The following is a 23,058-nucleotide window of genomic DNA, read 5'->3' on the forward strand; positions in this document are numbered from 1 at the left end:
TGATCATACTTTCCAGGACCTTGAAAATAATTTACTTCAGGGATTCAAACGCTAACTCCAATACAAGACAAACAACAAAGAGAAATTTGTAAAGCTGGTCAAGTAAAGCATTAGACAATGGTAAGAAAAGCACTGAATTGGGGTTCTAGACAAGGAATGACAGAGGAAATGCACCACTTACTTCCTCATACGCATTTTCCAGAAATAAATACTCTGTCCATAGGTGAAGATTCACTGACTCATTCAACAAGTGCTTACTGAACAGCTTCTCCAAGCCACAGACAGTTTTTAGTACATAGGATATAATGATGAATCAGACAGCTAAGGTTCCTGCCCTTATGGTACTTAAGTTCATGCAGGACAGATAGAAATTGATAATGCACTCTAATGTAGGTTGTCTATTTCTAATTCAAACATTTAAAACTCAGAATGATCTCAACTCAAAATATTTTGAGTATGGACATAACATCACAATGGAAAATACCATACCTGACCTACTGAGAGGGTTGTATTAAAACATGCATGCACACTAAAAATATGTATATAGCTTCAGGCTGCATGCATAAGGTAAATATGAAATAATGAATTTAGGTTAGAATTGAGTCTCATCCTCACTACAGCTCTGTAGATATTCTAAAATCATAAAAGAAGCCAGGTGTGGTAGTGCAGGCCAGCACTTGGGAGGCAGAGATGGGAGAATTGCCATGAGTTTGATGTCCCCATGAGACTACATAGTGAATTTCAGGTCAGCCTGGGCTAGATCCAGACCCTACATCAAAAAAAAATAATAATAATAATTAAATAAATAAAATATCAATACATTAAACTTTCTAGCTCAAGTAAGGGAAAGCCAACATGTTTGATAGGAATAAGGTCCAGAAAGAGAATAGTCAGGGTAAGACTCTAAGGGAGTCTTGAGCTTCATATGTTCAGGAAATAGTTCAAAAGCCAATCCAGGCTGGAAAGACTGAATCCAGGGGACAGATAAATGCTCAAATCAAAATGAAAGGCAGGAAGAGAGAAATCACTTCGTAGAGATCATTGACAATAACAAGATGTCAGGATTTTATTTCAAATGTGAGGACAAGGTACTGGGTAGTTTTGAACAACTAGTAGTGTGATATTATTTTCATTTAAAATCAACATGACTACTGTAGGTAATATACAGTGGTGTGTGTGCGTATGTGTGTGTGTGTGTGTGTGTGTATTTGCAAACAAGGTTAGAGTCATCCACATAAACTATGATGGCGGTATGAATTAAGATTGTAGCAGTGCTTGCCTATCTACTATAAAGACCTGAGCCAGGCTAGAGAGGTTGGGTAGTGAGTGGTTAAGGCATTTGCCTGTGAAGCCTAAGGACCCAGGTTTGATTTCTCATTACCCATGTAAGACAGATAGGCAAGGTGGCACATGTGTCTGGAGTTTGTTTGCAGTTGCTAGAGACTTTTGTGCACCCATTTCTCTCGATAGATAGATAGATGATAGATAGATAGATAGATAGATAGATAGATAGATAGATAGATAGATAGATAGATTATATATATATGTATAGATATATACATATTTATATAGACAGATATACACATAAATGTCTCTTTTTCTCTCTCTCAAATAAATTAATAAGTAAAATAAATAAATGTATGGAGCTGGAGAGATGGCTTAGCGGTTAAGCGCTTGCCTGTGAAGCCTAAGGACTCCAGTTCTAGGCTCGGTTCCCCAGGTCCCACGTTAGCCAGATGCACAAGGGGGCGCACGCGTCTGGAGTTCGTTTGCAGAGGCTGGAGGCCCTGGCGCGCCCATTCTCTCTCTTTTCCTCTATCTGTCTTTCTCTCTGTGTCTGTCGCTCTCAAATAAATAAATAAATAAATAAATATAAATAAATAAATAAATGTATGAATTAAATAAAACATGAGCTCAGTTGCCAGAACATACATTAAAAATAATCCCACCACTGAGGAGATAGAGATACTCAGATCCCAGGGTTCACTGTGAGCGAGAGAGAGATCTCTCACATAAGATGTGGACAGCAATTGAAGAACAACACTGAAGTTTGACCTCCACATATATAAATGGGCACATGCACTCACTCTTTGTGTCTCTCTCTCTTTACACACACACACACGCACATGCACGCACGCACGCGCGTGAGTTAATTTCAGTTTGGGAAGCCTATATAAAGAGATAAGAGATTTGCTGTGAAACTTTATATACATACAGATTTTTGTGTAAATATAAGTTTTAACTTTTTCTTCTGAAAATACCTAGGTTTAGAACTGCCAAGTCAAAACTATGTGTATTTTTACAAGTTTATAACAAATTGCCAACCTCTTTTTAAAATATCTAAGTCCTATGTTTACACAATGACTATTTAATCATATTTTAAATAGAACATTCATTTTTAAGGAATACATAGGATTTTCAACTATATTTTAATAGTCATACATATAAAGTCCATTAATTTTCAAGCCTTGATGTAATTCAGTCCTTGTGTTAAAAGTTGGGAAAGCTGAGACTGGATATAGTTGTTAACAGTGCATGTTTGCAAAGTCTGACAGCCTAGGTTCAATTTCACAGTGCCCATGTAAAGCCAGATACACAAAGTACTGAATGCATATGGAATTTGTTACAGTGCCAGGAGGTCCTGGTGTGCCCACACTAATTGCTCTACCCTCTCTCTCCTCTCCTTATAAATAAATAAATAAAATATTTTATAAAGCAAGAAAACCTCAGAATGAAATATATGAGATTATTCACTGAAGATTATGTAATTCTAAAGTAACAAGTCATCCAATTTTAAATTTTGTGCATTTTCTACTTTATCACACAATACCATTCACAGGAAAATTATTGCTATTGAGATAGGTTATATCATTAGTCAAATTATTTTCTGTCTATAAGTGATATGATAGAGGAAATCCCTCAGAATTTGAACACTCACCCTACTTTGACTATGGTCTTTGGCAAGTATTTTATTCTTTCTGAACACACACACACACACACACACACACACACACACACACACATATATATATATATATATATATATATATATTGGTTTTTCAAGGTAGGGTCTCACTCTAGCTCAGGCTAACCTGAAATTCACTCTGTAGTCTCAGGGTGGACTCGAACTCTCAGCAATCCTCCTACCTCTGCCGCCCGAGTGCTGGGATTAAAGGCGTGCGCCACCACGCCCGGCTTGAACTATTTTTAATTTATTAAGCAAAAGTCCTAATATAATCTAAGTGTAATTTGCCTAGTATAGACATCCATTATTAAATAATTGCACTTAAAATAATTTTATCCAGTTGTAATTTAGGATTTAAAAATATTAGGTGAGTGTTTATTTGAACTTCAGCTATATGTAATTAATCTGCAAGATTAGGAAAAAACTGGTCTGGGAAGCCCAGCTTTTTTTTGTTTGTTTGTTTGTTTAAGGTAAGGGTCTCACTCTGGTCCAGGCTGACCTGGGATTAACTATGTATTCTCAGGGTGGCCTCAAAAAACCCAGCTTTTAACAGCAAGCAGTGCCATGTATATTATTAAAGAGGTTATTCCTCAGTCGAGCTCAAATTTTCACCCTTGGGTGTAAAATGACAGCGGCACATTTGGATGGATCAGCCATGATGTGTATGCTTTGGGATCATACTAAGTGCTGTCTGCTGCAGCTGGAGGCCTGGGTTGAGGAATAATGGTCTTGGGAATTATAGCATATCTATGCAGTTTCAAAGAGGAAATGTGCTTTAAATGAGTGGCACATTCCCAAATAAGCATCCCCTTTCATTCTTATCTTTCCACTTCCAAAGCAATGAGGAGTTAAGACTGAAGGAAATGAAAAAGTGTGGACACTCTCCGAAAGAATAGACTGACCACGTGATGAACCATGGACTACAAATGTAAAAGTAGTCAGTTTAGGGATGGGAAGATGGTCTAATGGTTAAGGCATTTGCCTTCAAAGCCAAAGGACCCAGGTTAGATTCCCCAGGACCATGTAAGCCAGATATACAAGGTAGCACATATGTCTGGAGCTCGTTTACAGTGGCTGGAGGCCCTGGCATGCTTCTCTCTCTCTCTCTCTCTCTCTCTCTCTCTCTCTTTCTCTCTGTCTCTTTCTCAAACAAATGATAAAATAGTCAGTGTATCTAAATTCCATCATTGAAACACTGGTACACTGTCCTATTATTTCTTCACTTAGAAAAAATCAGTGTGTGTCATGCCCGTGAACTCAGGACAACCAATATTCAAATGCTGAGACTGATACTCACCAATGTACCCTAAATATGCGCAGGATTGCTGTAATACATTTCAATATAGGTATATAATTTCTATATACTGAAAGTTGATAAGCACCCTAACAGGATGGCCAATTCATCTGGTTGTATATACTTTCTTTCATTCCAAGGCACTTTTAATTTTTATTTATTTAATTATTTGAGAGAAAGAGAGTAAAAGAGACAGACACAGAGAGAGAATGAACTTTCCAGTTACTCTAACCACTGCAAATGAACTCCAGACACATGCACCACCATGTGCATCTAGCTTATGGGGGTACTGAGGAATCCAACTTGGGTCCTTAGGCTTCCCAGGCAAGTGCCTTAGCCACTGTCATCACTCCAGGCCCTCAAAGCATTTTTAAACAATAGTTGTATGAACTCATGGAGACCAAAAAGGATAGATGAGAACATATTAGTTGAGAACAATTGACCTATTTACTTTTTGATCATTGATTCAATATATATTGTTTTTTTAATATTTTTTACTAAAAATCCGTTAAGGTAAGTGTTCTTCAAAATAGCTGCTGGTTGTATTTTCATTAATTTTCCTTATCACTTGGATTTTTATTTGTAAGTTTGTTAATATTTCAGTGTGGCATAGAAATGTGTAATACCTAGAAGTCCTCAGACTTTATACCTGCAAAGTGTTGATAAATTTCCAATAAAAGTTTGTCATGCTCATGACAGGAAAAACATTCCCCATTGTTGATACAAATTCAGGTTTCTCTATTGTTATGTTAATAACCCTCTCTTACTTGTTTTGGAAAGGGATTGAATTGGAAATTGTCAATAGCTGTGAGAAGAACAATGGTGGCTGTTCCCATCACTGTGAACATGCAAGTGGTGGGCCCCGTTTGTCCTGTAACCATGGACACCAGCTTGATACAGATGAGAAAACATGCATAGGTAATGTTGGGTAAATGTTATCTTTATTCAAAAGCTGCCCTGGACTCATTTAGCTCTTTCATACTAATATGTATTACTATAATGCGAGCCACATCCCTCAGACTTCAGAGAAAACTAGATTAACAGTGCCTCTGCAACTGATAAATGCAAAGGAAAAATTACATGGCAAAGATATCATTATACTTTTATATGTATTTATCTTGACATTTAGATTGAAAATGTTTTAACAAGATATATGGGCTATTAACCCCATGGAAATAGAAACTATTAAGTTATATTTCAGTAAAATATCCTAACATATATCTAACCTTGGGTTTTGTATTCCAACAACAGTTGCTACCCTCCATTACACTCTTCCCACTTCAAACAGAAACTAACTCATGTCCATTGGCTTTAAACACGATAATGATTGATTTGGATGACTATTCCACTTTGATATGGCAGATCACTATATTCCCAAAGAAAAATTTAAAAGCAAATCATTCCTCAGAAATCTCAGCTCAAACCCATTCTTAATGGGTAGCTTTGCCAACATACCATTAAAATTATATGATTTGGGACAATGAGAAAAATAAATCCCACATAAGCCATCATAGTAAAATGTTTCAGGCAGACCTCTTTTAAAAAAAACAATATAAATAAGTGTAGTGAGTATTACAGGACTCTAGACTGTTTCTGAGGCATATAGTGAGTTGCCATCATTCTCTGTGATGCCATGTATTTCCCCTCTTTTAAATTATGATACAAATGCTAAAAGTATCTCTTTTCATTTCCTACTATTCAGTGTGATGAGATACAATTTAAAGTATTAAGAGGTAAAATTTAATGGCTTATGCATTAGGTTTTGTTACTATTACATGTACTTCGTTCTTTTTATTTGTGTGTGTGTGGTGTTTGCATGTGTGCGCACTGATGTGTGAGAACTGTTCACAAGTGTGCAGAGGCCAGAGGAAGAAGTTGGGTGCCCTCCTCAATCACTCTTCATTTCCTTCACTGATCCTGAAACCTCTCACATTTTTTTTGTTAGACTGGCTGGCCAGGGAGCCCCAATGACCCTTCAGTCTCCACCCCGCCTCACAGCTGGAATTATAGGCATGTGTGACCATGTCTGGCTTCTTATATGGCTGCTGGAGATTGAATTAATGCACCCATGCTGTGCAACAAGGGCTTTTACCTGCTGAGCCATCTCCCCCACCCTTTTACATTTACTTCCTGATACAACATAGCTTTCTGCATCTCTGTGAATCTACAGTGGTTAACTTCTTAAACTCAGTTTCTTTCCTTGGCTCTTATTATGTAAGGTCTTGTTAATATTCATATTTATAGAAGAAATTAAAAATGTGTGTCTTTTCTCTCCCTTTCTTCCTTCTGCCTTCATTCCTTGTTTCTCATTAAGTACTAGATAAGGAAAAGTAAATTTTGCTAAGCCTTTTCTTTGTTATGATTGTGTGTCTTTACTTTTGGAAAAGTACAGTTTGATAACTTTCTTATGTATAGCTATAAAATATAGCATCTATAGGAAAACATACAGAAAATTGTATATTTATAATAATTCAGCAATCAGCAAAATAATGTTATATATCTTAGGGTTCATTTTCATTTTTCAAATAATAAAATGTAATACTTAATTCTAAACGACAACTATTCACTAGAGCCATATCTTTTGGCAAGGAAATTTTCTTATTTTCCTGGGAACAAATTAAAGCCATTGATGCTTTATAAAATCACTTATGCATTTTTTTATTTTTTTTATTTTTATTTATTTATTTATTTTGGCTTTTCGAGTTAGGTTCTCACTCTAGCTCAGGCTGACCTGGAATTGACTATGTAGTCTTAGGGTGGCCTCGAACTCATGGTGATCCTCCTACCTCTGCCTTCCAAGTGTTAGGATTAAAGGTGTGTGCCACCATGCCTGGCACCTATGCATTTTTAAAATGTTCATATCAACAATTTTTTGAATATGTGAATGTAAACAGAAGCTAGAAAACACTTCATTCACTATATGTGGTCAGTCTTGCCAAAACGTAGAAATATATTAGTACTAAAACATAGAGAGATTTGTCAAACATAATTTGAAAAGTGGTTGTATAAGGTGCCATCTGGTCTCAAGCAATGACTTCATTAAACTTAACAGTTGACCAATTACCATGTATTTTGTTTTAATTTTTAAACTTTAAGGGGTGTATGCAATGACTATGTATATAAGGTAGATACATAAGGTGATTTTTTTTTCACTTTGATGCTTTTCTGAAGTCAGAGATGAAATGTTTAATTATTTTTGCCTGGCTACCATTGGTGTTTTGGCTTGATTGGAGCTATAGTTTTATGTGCAGGTGAATCATGCATTATATCTGCATATTTAGGCACACAACATGGTACATATTTGTCAACTTAGGTATGATAACCAGAAGGAAGGTAAATTCAAAGAGAAAAATAAGTGAGAATAATTCAGAAGTTCTGAATATAAATAAAAACATTTGAAAACAGGTCATATGGAATTTGAAATGAAGTTACTTCTTTGCATGTTCATGTCTTTGTGGGCACACAGTGTGTGGGTTTGTGTGCATGCCTGTGAAGGCCAGAGGTCAAGATCAGTTGTCTTTCTCAATTGCTCTCATTTTATACTTTGACACATGGTCTCTCAATGAAACTAGAACTCATGGATTCAGCTAGGCTAGCCACTGAACCCCAGGGATTTCTCATCCACTTCTCCAATGCACACCACAACACCTAGCATTTTACGTATGGGTATTCAGGACTCAAACTCAGGTCCTCATGCTTGCAAATCAAGCACTTCAACCATTGGGCCATTTCTGCAGCACCCCTGCCCCAACATGATGTTCTTTCAAGAAAGTTCTATAACAGGGCTTCAGAGATTGCTCAGTGGTTAAGGTGCTTGCCTGCAAAGGCTGAGTTTGATTCCCCAGTTCCCACATAAGGGCAGATTCACAGAGGGGTGCATGCATCTGGAATTTGTTTGCAGTGGCTGCAGGCCCTGGCACAACTGTTCTGTTTCTCTTCTCCCTCAATCGCTCTCTGCTTACAAATAAATAAATAAATAATATATTTTTTTAAAAGATCTATAATATAGGAAGAATGAGGGTCCAGGCAGGTTTTGAATCAAAGAGAAAAGTAGGCAATTGACTCAGAAGAAAGAAAATGTGTAAAGAATCCAAGATTGTTCATAAAATAATCCTGAGACAAGGAATGTATTTGTCAATTCTGTGGTGCAGTTATGTTCCTTCCTAGTTGAGACCCATATACTTAGAAGTTCTAGTTTTATGAAGAGATTTTTAAATATGGAAAATTCATGTGCAAGGTACTATGGTTGATTCCCAGTACCATAAAAAAAGAAAAAGAAATATAAATATCTGGAAATTCAAAAATGTAAAGGCTCAAATTTAGATGAAGTAAAACTGGATTTTTTATAATTAATTTTCTTTGCTCACCCTAGTTAAAGGTCAGAGGAAAGTTTACTATATAAGAAAAGGGCAATATCATCTCAAATTTTGTGAGTGACACTGCTTGTGACATTTTGTAGGAGAAAGAATGTTTTGTGTCCAAATGACCTTCATTTAGATATTTTATGGTGACCCTTCCCATTGACTGACTGATTGCTTTTTCTTTCCTTCCTGTCTCTTGTCTTCATTTCCTTGAGTCAGTTCCTTGTCTGAGGTTAATTGAGACACTGATTCCTTCATCTGTGGCTGCGCATGTAGGTATTGAGTAATAGGATTCTGTAAATGCAGCAATGACAGGCCACCCAACATAACAACCCCTCCAGGGCAGTTATGTCTTAAGAAGAAACATTCAGAGTTGGAGAATTCTAAAGTAATCGTTCTATATAGCTTTGATATAGACAACTACTTATGTGACAGGGCATTCTAGGGTAATGATCAGGATTTTTATCACCCTACACTTCATTCATTCCATTCAAATTATCCTCTACAGTTTCAAGCAAATACTCTGTAGTAGCCCATCATTGAAGGCACCATATTTCAAACAAGTGTTCTTCTTTCTCTCAGAACTGCAGTTAACACTTCTCTTCATAGTGGAATGAGAGATGAACTTTTACTTGGGAAAACTCTTTGATTTGAAGTTTGAGAAGAATAAACATGCTAAGGAATCTGAGACTGTGTCCTTCCTGCAGCTGTCAGATGTTAGTAAATAGAATTACTTCATTCCTTTTTCTCAATGCTGCCATTTTTCTTCTTCAAGCTTTCTGTTTATTCAGTCAGATTGCTGTTTCAAGTGGAAGAAGAGAAGAGATATCTTTTCCCTTGCTTTAAATGTGTTTAAAGATTATTTACACTCCTTTAAAATAAATACCATGCATACAGGAAGCATGTGAGAAACATAAACCAAGAAGGGGATCTCATTATTGCTGTGTTACAGTTTCTTCAAACTGCACTCTATGATCTGAAAAATGGAAAATAATAAGTGAAAGAGTTTTAATTTAGAAATGAGGTTTCTTGAAGGTTCTATACATTCGTAAAATACATGTTATTGCAATAACAGAAATGTTCTATCACCTTCAGATCTTGATGAGTGTGAGAATGGAGAAGCCTGCTGTGATCAGCTCTGCATTAACTATTCAGGAGGCTACAAATGCAGCTGCTAGGAAGGTTTCTGGATCAGTTCTGACAGTTGTGGATGTGAAGGTAAAATCCTGAGATCTATCATGAGGCAATGAATAGCAATCAAAGGAGGAGTAGCTCCAAGGTGGAGGGCTTTCATACTGAAGAATTTGGATTTCTATGTGGACTTCAGTGGTTCTAATACCCAAGAGCCCGATATCCTCTCGAATGAAATGAAGATAGCAATAGTGATGTGAGTAAATTCGGGAAAGTGAAAAATGTCCCAACCACAGTGTATGACAGAGAGGAGCTGCTCAACTGAAAAAAAAAAACTATGATTATTAAGATATTCAGTACTCCAAAATTCTTGCACGTATGTAAGTATGGAAAGAGAGATTCTGGAAAATGATGCACACACCATAGGAACCATCTCTACAAAGCTTCACTAGAATTAGAGTGTATTGCTGGCAGTCAATTACAATGTTGCTTTTTTTTTAAATTTAATTTATTAGTTTTCTTTTCAGTAAATACAGGCAGTTTGGTACCATTATTTAGGCTCATCTGTGATCTACCCCCTCCCATTAGACCCTCCTTATTATTGAAAATGGGTCGTGCATTGTGGAGTTAGCCCCCAGTTATTAGTATGATAAATGTCTCTGAAAATCATGACCCAACATGTAACTCTGACATTCTTTCCGCCCCCTCTTCCGCAAGATTTCCCTGAGCCATGTTGGGTTCATTTTTGGTCTGCTTCAGTGCTGAGGTGTTGGGGGCCTCTGAGGCTCTGGCTCTCTGATTTGGTAGGAGTTGATTTTTCTCTGCATTGATCTCCTTCCCCTTTGTGCTGGTATCCAGTTCACAGGAAAACATCACCCTTGCTTATTTCGCCAGTTGTCCTTAGTTTCAGTTGGGCCCCTTCTGAGGTATGTTGGGGCAGCTCTCTTCTTAGGATCTGCATCTATCTGGAAAAGAGAAGCAGATTCTCCAACGGAGAGTAAGTTAGCACCCAGAAAATTGAGATAACACTTACTTTTTTGATAGACAGTTTGATAGGTGTAGGCCCTCTTATACCCCGTGATTGATGGTAGTTTGATATTGTAGAGTGGGCTTGTGTTTGGGTATGGTACCATAAAATTCTACTTCCTAAAAGACAGACCAAATGACTGAACCTTCACTAGTCCCTTACAGGAAACACCTGAACCACAAGACACTGGAGAGGGTAGGATCAAGACTGACCTAAATCTCCTACATCTTCCTTCCCTCCCTCTCCCCCTCTCCCCTCTATCTCTCTCCTCTCTAACTCTTGTATATTAGTTATCTTTTTCCTCAATTTCTTAGTGGACACTGACCTGTAACCCCCACTTCCAGCTTGGGCCTACAATCCACAATGAGCTTTTGATCAGAGAAACCTACAAGGTTTCCCAAAACAATGACAGACTTCTGTCAGAGTAATTGATGACCCACCAAAGGCCAGTGGTAAGACCCTATTGCTGAAGACTCCATATGCAGCTGATACGTAAAATGGAATGACATGGCTGGAAGCCAGGAGAGAGTCAGTCCCCAGACAGTCAGCGTGTCTAGTGCCAGAAGGCGCTACATAGGCGACTGGGGGAAGTGACCAAGATCTGTCCAAGCAACACATTGTTTAACCTAAGTAGCAACAATTAACCGGATGTGATACCCACACAAGTGCAATAGTGGTACACAGCCATGGTGAGGAATCAATTGCTCTTGATTTGGCTAACTGATCCACTCAGTGGTACTAGACCCTTAGCTGGAGCTGGGAAACAATGTTGCTTTTTTTAATCAACAGTAATAAAATGATTATTATTTTGTGAGTGAAATTTGTACCGGAGCCCCTTGTGCATCTAGTATTAATATGGCCAAGACAAATTTAAGATGAATTATGTTACAGTTTTCTAACTTAATTGTTAAAATTAGTTCACTTACCTTTCAGATGATTTCTAATATAAAATATTTTTAATCAAGAGAGACTTGAATGTAGTCAGTAAAGTTAGTTCACTTTGTCGATAACAATAAGAATAGCTCATGTGGTATTGCACTTCTTTAATCCCAGTGCTCAGGAGGCAGAGGTAGGAGGATGGTTGTGAGTTTGAGGCCAGACTGTTACTACACAGTGAATTCCAGGTCAGCCTTGATTAGGGCAAGACCCTACTTTGAAACCCCTTTCCCCCAAAAAATAAAGAAAAAAAAAAAGAGTACATGTAAGCCATTGCTATGATTTCCTTTAAAATGCTATCCCAGGAAGATAAATTCATGGCTTAGTTTATAAATTCTTGTAATTTCTGCATATTCTCTTCCTATTAATTTCCAGTTTTATTCCTGTATTTATTATTTTATTCCTATAATTATTGTGTTTTTATAAGATGAACTTTATGGAGTAGATTGTGGTCTATTTTAAAGATGGTTTTATGGGCTTCTGAGAAGAAAGTATATTCAATATGGATTGGATGGACTCTTCTAAATATTATCAAGTCCGTTCAATCAATGGCATAGTTTAACTCTGAACTTTCTTTGATAATTTATAGTTTGGATGGCCTACCTAAGAATGACAATATGATGTTTAAGTCAAAAACTATTATATCAGCAAATATTTGAAGTTTTATAATTATCAGTGTTCCTGCTATAAAATTGGGAGTCCCATTATTCAGTGCATATATACTTAAAATTGTTATAGCTTCTTGATGCATTGCTTTCTTTATTAAAGGGACCTACTTTATCTCTTCTGACTTGGTTGAAGTATTGACTTTGCCATAATTTCAGAATTGTTACATGAGTTTGTTTTCAGCATTGTTTTGTTGGTAGATTGACTTTCATGCCTTGACACTCTGTGAGTGTCTTTCTTGGGGACCTAAGTTTCTTGGTGGTAATGGGTAGTTGGATCTTTTTTTTTTTTTAACCCAATAAGCCAGTATGCACTTTGTATTGGTAATTTAAGGCCACTTACACTTAAGATTACAATGGAGGATGTCCACTGATTTCTGTAATTTGTTAATTGTTAGTTGGGTATTTTTGTTCTTTTTGTCTTCCTTTATTAGTACTAGGAGTTTCTGGGTAGGATGTGATGAATTACTTCCTCTATCTCTGTTATTCATCTATCCTTCTGAGGAAATTATTCATTTGAGTGTTTTATAATTTGAAATATCAATACATAAATACTGAACAATGTGCTCTTGAGTGAATAGTGAGACATTGAAGAAATAAAGGTAAAAAGCTAAAAATTCTAGTATCAATGAAATAACAACTCAGCAGAAGCTTAGTGAAATAGCCAAGGAAATTCTAAGAAGAAAGTTTATAACTCTGAGTGCTTAAATTAAAAATCAAATATACCACAAATGAGTGCACTAATACATACAGGCTAGGAAAACAAGGACAACAGAAGCTGGCTCTTTGAAAAGAAAAGCAAAATTGGTAAAGCCTTCAAACCAGATTAACAAAAATTTAAAAAATACATTAAAAGCATAGAGAACAAAACAGTAAGATTAGAGATGAAATAAGAATTTCATAAAAATTCAAATGAAATCAAGAGAATCAGTAAGGAATATTATTTTTAAAAACTTTTAAAATGTAGAATAAACATATTTTTTCAACATATGCAAAACAAAAAAATTAAATCAAGAATATATAAACAATGCAAATATATCTATAAAGAACACTGAACCTGAAACAAAAATAAAAGGGTCCTCAAACAACAACAAAAACAGATAGGAAGAATTTACTGCTGAATTATATGAAACCCTTGAAGCACAACTAATCCAAAACTCATGAAATTGACTCACAAAATGGAAAAAAAGAAACATTTCTTAGCTCATTGTTCGAAGCCAGCTTTATCTTAACACCAAAACCTGGTAAGGTAAGGCAGGAGAGATTGCTTAGTGATTAAAGATGTTTGTTTGTGTGGCCTGAAGGCCTGGGTTTGATTCCTTAGTATCCATGTAAAGCCAGATAATCAGAGTGCCAGAAATAAGAATTGTTTAGAAATAAGAATTTTAAAAATCTTGGTAAGGTCAAAAACAAACATAAAAACTATAGAAAATAAAACAATTTCCCTGTTGAACATATACACAAAATATCAATAAAATATTTGTAAATAAAATTCAAGAGCCCATTAAGAACACACATCATGGCCAAATTGGTTTCATCCTAGGGCTGAATGTATGACTCAACATACATAACTTGCTAAATGTAATATGACACATACACAGTCTTAAGGTCAGCAACTACACAATCATCTCAGTGGGTACAAAAAGATCTTTTTAAAAGAGCAACATCCCTCATGATGAAAGCTCTGAAGAAACTAGAATATGTCTCAATTCTGTCATGTCTGTATGTCACAAACCTGCAGTCAATAGTATTTAAATTGGGAAAATTAAAAGCATTTCCTAATGTCAAAAACAGGCAAAGGTTTTCACTCTTATTACTCAGATTCAATATAGTGAATGAACCCTTAGCAAGAAGAATAAAAGGGGGAAAAAAAGGATACAATTAGAAAAGAAAGAAATGTGTATCACTTGTTACAGATCCTATACTGAAAAGACCCCAATGAGTACCCTAGAAAACTCATATCTGACAAAATCAGTAAATTAGCAGGTTATGAAACCAACATACAAAAATCAGGAGTATAACAAACATTGCAAGAAGAAATATATTCTGGGAATAACCACATTCACCATAGCTTCAAAAATATGAATGATTTTAAGAAAAGAGGTGAAATAATTCTACAGTGAAATTGTTAGGACACTGAAGAAAGAACTTAATGAAGAAACTAAAAGTTGGATAGGTCCCTGGTACTCAAGAATTGACATAATTAGTATGTTAAAAATGATTATGACCATATTGATGCAAGATTTTAGGATTCAGGAGGGGTCTCCGAAACTTACAAACCCCAGCTTTGGATTCTTTTCTTATTTTTGACAAAGAATTGATAAAAATGGTCTCAAGAAGGATAAATTATGAATTATTGAGTTTATTTAGGGTGAAATCAAATTTTCATTTTGCATTTATTATTATTACTTAAACTACAAATCCCTGGGGCTAGAGAGATTACTCAGAGGTTACAGGTAGTTGTTTGCAAAGTTTGATACGCAGGTTTGATTCCTCACTACTTATTTAAAGTCAGATGTACAAAGTGGTGCATGCATCTGGAGTTCATTTGCAGTGGCAAGCAGCTCTGACATTCCCATACATATTCTCTCTCTCTCTCTCTCTCTCTCTCTCTCTCTCTCTCTCTCTCTCTTCTCTCTTCTCTCTCTCTCTCTCAAATAAATAAATAATATTTTAAAATATTTTTAAAAAATAATTAATATAATTTTGAAATCTAAAGTTAAGAATATAGCTATCTACTCACATAATAGAACAAATAAATGACTTTAATGTCACAGAAAAGAAGTAGCATTTCTTTGCTTAAAAATTACTAAAGTCTTATAAAAACCAAGTATTATACTATTACAAGCCAGTCTTTTAGAATAGATCAAAGAAAAAATGCAATTGTGCTGTCTATATATACTAAGCAGTATATTATTACCATTTATCATTTTCTATCCAATTAATGGAGACAGCAAAATAGTTGAATTTATATTACATCTGTGCTTTAGCAGAATGAGCCAAGACATGATTGCATGGCATGAATGTATATTCTGTCTGTGCACATGTATGCAAACTCACAATTGGATATGGTACTCACAATCTTTAGCAGAGCTTAGAAGCTCAGCTTCATTCTTCACTTTTTAATATTGAAGACATCAACTCAAGTCTAGATTTGAGGTTGAGGCCTACAATTCCTTCATGACTAAAATTCTCCATTATCTGTGTAAAAATTATGCATAAAATAAGTGTACCACCACATACTTGAATTCATGAATGACGCAACAGTCTGCAGAATAATGCACATCCTGAGACCATTAAATCTTTGGTTCTTCATCTAAGCCACTTAAAGCTCTCAGAAAAAGCTTGTTCATGCAGATCAGCTTGAAAACTAAGTAATGAGGAAAAGGAAAACAATAGGCAGGATGTACTTGTAAAACAGTCTTGGGAGATTTGGGCTACATTTATTTCTATATGGCTCATAAGTCGCAAGATGGACACAAATGTGGATGTTGTTTAACTTCTAGGTGTGGATGAGTGTCTGGATTTCAGTTCAGGCTGTGACCAGCTATGTATTAATTCTGTGGGAACATATGACTGTTCCTGTGAAGAAGGCTACAGAATTGGAAGTGACAGGAAAACTTGCATCTGTAAGTTAAGGAAGAGTTTTATTATTATTTCTACATGATGTCTACCTTCCTCCTGTTCTTCAGAATTCAAGAAGAGGGAGATCGGCCTTCGCTTTTCTCTCTCCTCACAGACTAGTGCCTTCTTTCTTCCTTTTGCTCTTCTCTCTGTTGCAGTTTAACCTTGTGCCACAGCATCCTGTTGTCTCCACAATAGACTTGGAATGGATGGCTCAAAGCTCTTTGCCTGACAGTCAACCTTTTTTGGCTATCTAGCTCAGGCTCTCAGTTCTCTGCCAATACTTGTTCACTTTTCCCATCTTCTAAGCAATATGCTGGAACCCAACCTTTCCCTCTCTGGTCTCAGCATTAGACGATAACCAGATAGAGGAAGAAGAAGAGGAAGGGGAGCTTGAAGGTGCGAGGCTTCCAGGCCTCCAATTCCAGAGTCCACCTCAAGTGCTTCATTATCTTGTCCCCTCACTGACTCCCTCTTATGAAGATGAAGATGAAGAGTAAGAACAGAAAAGAGATTTCCAAGAACTGACTTCTTTGCACAGAGTTGGTGAGTAAAAGAATTGTCTCACTGCAATCATTCAACCATAAATTAATATGCTTGTATGCAACTTTGTTATCAGTATTTAATATCATCAAACATTGTAATGTGGTATTTGAGAGCAATGTATGGCCAAAATTATCATTTCTTTGGATCTTTCTATTAAATTGATATCATCTTTTGTATCCCTCTGTACAATAAATAGGTGGTATATAGGTATTTGTGGAAATGTAGGTACAAGGTAAAGGAGTGTTTGATGAGAGAAATAGCTGAAAAAACTTTAAATTAGTACTTTATAGTAGATTATATCATTTTCACCTTTTTATATTAATTTACTTATTTATGAGAGAAGGAGGGGGGAATGGGCATGCCAGGGCCTCTAGACAGTGCAAATAAACTCCAAACACGTGTGCCACCATGTGCATCTGGCTTATGTGGGATATGGAAAATAAAAACTGGGTCCTTGTATCATTTTAATACTTTAAGTCTTCAAGAAATTAAACATAAACCAATTTATATTGTAAAATTTGCCTTAAATAGTCTTAAAACAGCCTCTTTCTAGATCTTGAAATACAAATATCTTATTATTTATTATTTTTAAGTGGACCAAGAAAGTATCTGTAAAATGTGAGCAGTTTATTTACAAGCATAAAGGCTTAGATACCCTATCATTTATAATCAAAATAAATTATCACAACTTCTATTAAAGTACCATGAACAGCCAATCTGTAACTCCTGTTTCTTCTCTTTGTTACACAGAACTTTCTTTGTTTTACTATTACATGTTGGATTTCAACAATATTAAATCTTGATGCTTTCTTCAGAAATAATGCATTCAAGTAGCAGTAATACATCTATTCTAAGATTAAATTACAGTAAAAAATATCTCTAGGGAGCAGGGAGATAGCTCAGAGAGCAAAGTGCTTGCCTCAAAAACATGAGGGCCTGAATTTGATACTATACCTAAGTCAAATTCTAGGGGTGGTAGGGTATGCCTGTAATCTCATCTCTGAGGAAGCAGAAGTGAGAATATCTCTGTAATGCATTATCCAACAAGTCTGGCCTAATTGTAAGCCTCAAACCAATGAGAAACCCTGTCTCAGAGAAGTGTCTGGGGATAGTATATCTGAGGATAACACCCAGGGTTGTACTTTAGCTTCCACATGCACACACAAACACACACACACACACACACACACACACATGTGCACACGTGTACCTTACACACATGTGTGCCCATACACATACAAACACGACTATAAACATGCATCCACACACACACACACACACACAAGAATTTCAATAGTCATGCATAAAAGTAGAAATAACTAAATGTTTATTAATGAAGTGTTTCATGCTTTGACTATTCCAAATAAGAATAAAGATAGTTCAGGGCAACAAACACAGGTTGAACATAACCATATTCTGGCAAAGATCTGGAAAGGAGAAATCCAGACACACTTCTGCTGCCTTCCCCTCATCCACTCACCAATACATGAACAGGGAATCTAAAACTAAAAACTAAAATAACTGCTATGATGATGAAGAAGAAATAGTTCTTTTATCACAGTGGTAATGAAAAAAAAAAATTGACACTCAACACCTGGTGGTGCAAAGAGGGCTTGATCAAGATGACAATTTTCCCACTAAAGGATCTGCTTCCCTCCCACAAATATATAGGGACAAACAACTAAATATGTGTTTCTTCACTCTTATTCATATTAAGGACATTTCCCTTGAGAACAGAATGGAGAAATAAATATACTATGACTCATGCAAACAAAATACTATACAATCATAAAAAAGCATAAAAATAAACAGCCACATGCACAGAATATGGATGAAAACCACAGTACCGTATTGATAAAATAATCTAAAAGCAAAACACCTACTTTGTAATTTGACTTATATAAAGTTAAAAAACTAAGGAAACTAATCTACAGTGTTAGATATTAGGATAGTTCTTAATTTATGAAGCCATACTCAGAAAATTATGAAGTTGCCTTTGAGTTTTTAAGAAATGGGCTATGCAAGCCAGGTGTGGTGGTGCATGCCTTTAATCCCAGTACTTGGGAGGCAGAGGTAGGAGTATCGCCGAGAGTTCGAGGCCACTCTGAGACTATATAGTTAATTCTAGGTCAGCCTGGACCAGAGTGAGACCCTACCTCAAAAAACCAAAGAAAAAAGAAAAGAAGAAATGGAGCTATGCTACGTGCACAATTGTTGTTGGCTTTATGAAGAATCTTGGAGTGCACATTTAAGATTTGTGGATATTTCTACACATATATTGTTTTAATTAAAGCTCTATTTGGATAAAGTGTGCATAGAAAATTCTAGGACTAGATTCCAATATTCCATTTGGCAAAAGTAGTACATGGTCTGTTGTAAGAGAGATCTTAGTATTATGCCATTCTGGGAATCTTCAGGAAATATGGTCAAGAATATGCTTTTCTTTGGGAAATGAAGATTTCCTTTTGAGGGTCAGTTCTGTCTATAAGGATGACAGAGCTAAGCTAGTTTCCCATTTCAGACTGTCTAGAGCATACCTTTGGCCAAGACCGCTGCTTGAGCTGTGAGAACTGCAGTAATGGGGCCAGACGTCCAGAAGGACAGAGCTAGTGCTCCTGCTCCACAGGCTGGCGTGGCATGCTGTGCAGTGAGAGGAGTGACACCCTGAGGGGGCTGGTCCAGGCCAATAAGCTCCACGTGATCGATTAGCCAACATGGGTGTCCTAAAATGTCTTAGTAAGTTGGGCATTCAGTGTGGGTGTCCTATCAATTCTACACGCACGCACACACACACACACACACACACACACACTGTGATGAGGCTACAAACTGCACATGTGACTAAAAGATGGAATTTCAGATCTCTTGGAAAAACTTGATGTTTAGGATGTTGTTAAATCATGAAATATAAAAGTTAAAGTTTAAAAAGGAGCCTAATATTTTGGTCCCATAAAAATTCCATCATTTAAGTAAATCATCAGGCCCTGATAAGATATTCCAAATGAAGAAAAACAGAAAAAAATTTACATTATGAAGTGCAATTACATAAAATTGTTTAAATACAACTTTTTATCTATTTAAAACATTATGTCAGGGCTGGAGAGATGGCTTAGCGGTTAAGCGGTTGCCTGTGAAGCCTAAGGACCCCGGTTCAAGGCTCGGTTCCCCAGGTCCCACGTTAGCCAGATGCACAAGGGGGCGCACGCGTCTGGAGTTCGTTTGCAGAGGCTGGAAGCCCTGGCGCGCCCATTCTCTCTCTCTCCCTCTATCTGTCTTTCTCTCTGTGTCTGTCTCTCTCAAATAAATAAATAAAAATTTAAAAAAAAAAAATAAATAAATAAATAATTATGTCAATACAGCCAAACATACTGGTTTAATTTTCTCTACAAACCTCTGAAGAAAACTGCAAACACTCAATGGCTCCATGAGGAATGTAAAAGTGACTCACTCATGGAGAGCTCTGCCTTGAAGAGCATAGGCCAGGCAGGGTGATGGGTATGTTCACTGCAATTGAAAACTCTCTGAGAACTGTATGCTGCTGTAACAAATTTATATCTATCACAGCAAAAGTTATATGGTTTTTGTTAGAAAGGAGAGAGGACTGCTATTATATTGAATAAATATTATCCTTTAGAAAATACTTAGTAGCAAAGGCCAGTAAGTTAAAAAGGATACATAAAGGGAAGAGAAAGGAAGGGAGAGGGTACTTAATAGGTTGATATTGTATATATGTAAGTACAGTGATTGTGATGGGGAGGTAATATGATGGAGAATGGAATTTCAAAGGGGAAAGTGTGGCGGGGAGGGAGGGAATTACCATGGGATATTTTTTTATAATCATGGAAAATGCTAATAAAAATTTTAAAAAATTATTATCCTTTAAAAAGAGAAAACAACACCCAGAGACATTTCAATGTGATACTATACATAAATCTTTTCTTTGTGTTTTAAATGAAGGCAACTTTCAAGTGTTAGAACTAACATGTGATAAAATATAATACATTGACATTGTTTTCTCTTTTAATCTTTGTCATATGCATTTTAAATTAAGTGTATTCATTATTAGCTGAAAGATCATATGAGAAGTTCTTGTTTTGAACATCCTACATGTAGGGAAAGAGCACATATATTATCTATTATTTGACATAGATCTAAGACTAGAGTCTTTACATAGTGAATGATTTAGCCAGGATCACTCATTCAGCTCTAGAAGATCTTCCATAAGCATTCTTCTGATCATGTTCCTCTGCTGCTTTGAACATTAACAGCATCCTAATTTCTGCATATATAGTGTGTTCACTGGGATTGAAACAAGCTTTCTTAAATCCCTATTGCTTTTTGTTTCTTTTTTTTTCTTAAAATTTTTATTTATTTTTCTGAGAGTGACAGAGAAAGAGGCAGATAGAGGGTGGGAGAGAGAATGGGTGCACCAGGGCCTCCAGCCACTGCAAACTCCAGTCGCATGAGCCCCCTTGTGCATCTGGCTAACGTGGGTTCTGGAGAATCGAGCCTCTAACCAGGGTCCTTAGGTTTCACAGGCAAGTGCTTAACCGCTAAGCCATCTCTCCAGCCCTGCTTTTTGTTTCTTAATCATGAAATTTGCTCAAACTTTTACTACCAGATAATTAACCATAACTGCATAGTGTCCTTCTCTTTTCAACTTTATGTCTTTTGTTAACCACTATCTTTGAAGATCTATTGCAGCCTATCACATGAAGGCTATGTATGATGGCTTCAGGGTACCACAAATATTGATCTTTCTAGTGGATGTTTGATTACTCTGGTACAGGGGCAATGGCTCTGTGGGGAAAGTGTTTAACACATAGACATAGGGACCTGAGTTCAGATTCCTAGCACTCACATGAAGGTTGGCATGGTGGCGTGTACCAGCATTTCCAGGACTAGGAAGATGGATACAGAGAATCCCCATGGCTCACTGATTAGCTAGCCTGGCTGAGCCTACTCTGTGAGCTCTTGGTTCAGCAAGAGACCCTGCCTCAAAGAGTAAGGTAGATTGCAACTGAGGAAGACATCCCACATTGGCCTCTGTTCTTCACATGCATGTGAACACAGGTGCATGTGCAGCCACTCATAAATGAATACACACACGCACAGACCACACACATACACCCATAAAAAAATATCACCATCTTTACCTTGGATTGCCATTCCTTCCTAGAGTGTGAACTTACTGGTCAGGTCTTTATCATATTTATTTTGTCAAATTTACTCCACATTTGGACTATACACTTTATAAATAACAAAACCTTTCATTAAGAATTCTAAATATATTGACCTACAACTTTACTCAATCATCAATGTAAAGTTGTAATTAAATAAGAGTTATTACATGGTTATTGGGATATAGATATTTCTCTTATAGTGAAAATTGCATTGATGAATATGTATCTTTTGAACAAATGATCACTAGGATAGTAGCATGTGAAATAAAACCACAAAACCCATCTCTAAAATATCAGAAGGAAAAACTCCATTTCAAATACCCCATATAGTCACAAAAATGAACTTGCTGATAAATCAGATGAGACAGCCTTGGACTTGGAAGCCCTTGAGGATCTTCCACATTCTCACAATATCCCATTAACCCTAGTCTGCATCAGAAAGCAAAAGCAGAGCTCTTAGTCACGCTTTCTTTCTATCCTCACTCCTTCCATTTATGGAAATGAAGTTACAGCAATCCAAATCTACCTCGCATGAATAAATAAAATATTTCATATGAATTTGACTAAAGAAGAGTGAGCTATTTTCTCTAAAATTTCTATAAACTACAGTAAATAGAAATGGCTTATTGATTATAGCACATAATTTTAAGATGACAAGCTTTTCAAATGAAGTAAGAGACACTAAGAGATCCAACAAGAACCTTAGTGGCCCTTCTACCCCAATATCTTTATTGGTATATTATGAAGGTACATTTTGTTTTTACTTCTTATGATTGTGTCCACACATGTGTAATTAAATAAGATAAAAATCACTGTATTATTTAATTTCAATAGGAAATTTGTTAGAACTCAATAACTTTTGAAGAAATCTAAAACTAGCTATGCTTTCCCTTGCCATCATGGAACTTCCACTTGAGAACTTAAGCCAAAATAAACCCTTTCCTCCCATAAAACAAAAATGGAAGAATTCACATTAGTGGGAGGAAAGGTTTATGATGTCTTTGAAATTGTCCTGCCTTTTTATAGAATGCTTTCCATTAAAATCTTCTCCTTGGCGATCTTTCTTCTCTTTGATGCTAATGAAATATTTGCGAAATCCTTGGATTACATCACATTATACATTGTACTGCCGTCTATTACCAGTTCTGGACTACCTCTACTGATGCCTTGCTATCATCTGGGTGTGGTGGATGGAGCTTAAAACTTTTTAACTGAATTTCACAAGTATATTTTTAAAGATTATTCCTTCTGTGGTACTAGCAAAATTCAACCTCATGTTGTATATAGATTAAGAATGAAGCTTTCAACAAATGTTCATTTCTGCTT

The 23,058-nt window shown here is 36.2% G+C and overlaps 1 pseudogene; it reads left to right on the forward strand.

Moving 5' to 3' along the window:
- LOC101594526 overlaps positions 1–19,258 on the forward strand; it is a 564,925-nt pseudogene extending 545,667 nt beyond the window's left edge.
- Positions 19,259–23,058: the final 3,800 nt, after the last annotated feature.

This window comes from Jaculus jaculus, chromosome 11 (assembly GCF_020740685.1).
Source record: "Jaculus jaculus isolate mJacJac1 chromosome 11, mJacJac1.mat.Y.cur, whole genome shotgun sequence".
Lineage (NCBI taxonomy): Eukaryota > Metazoa > Chordata > Mammalia > Rodentia > Dipodidae > Jaculus > Jaculus jaculus.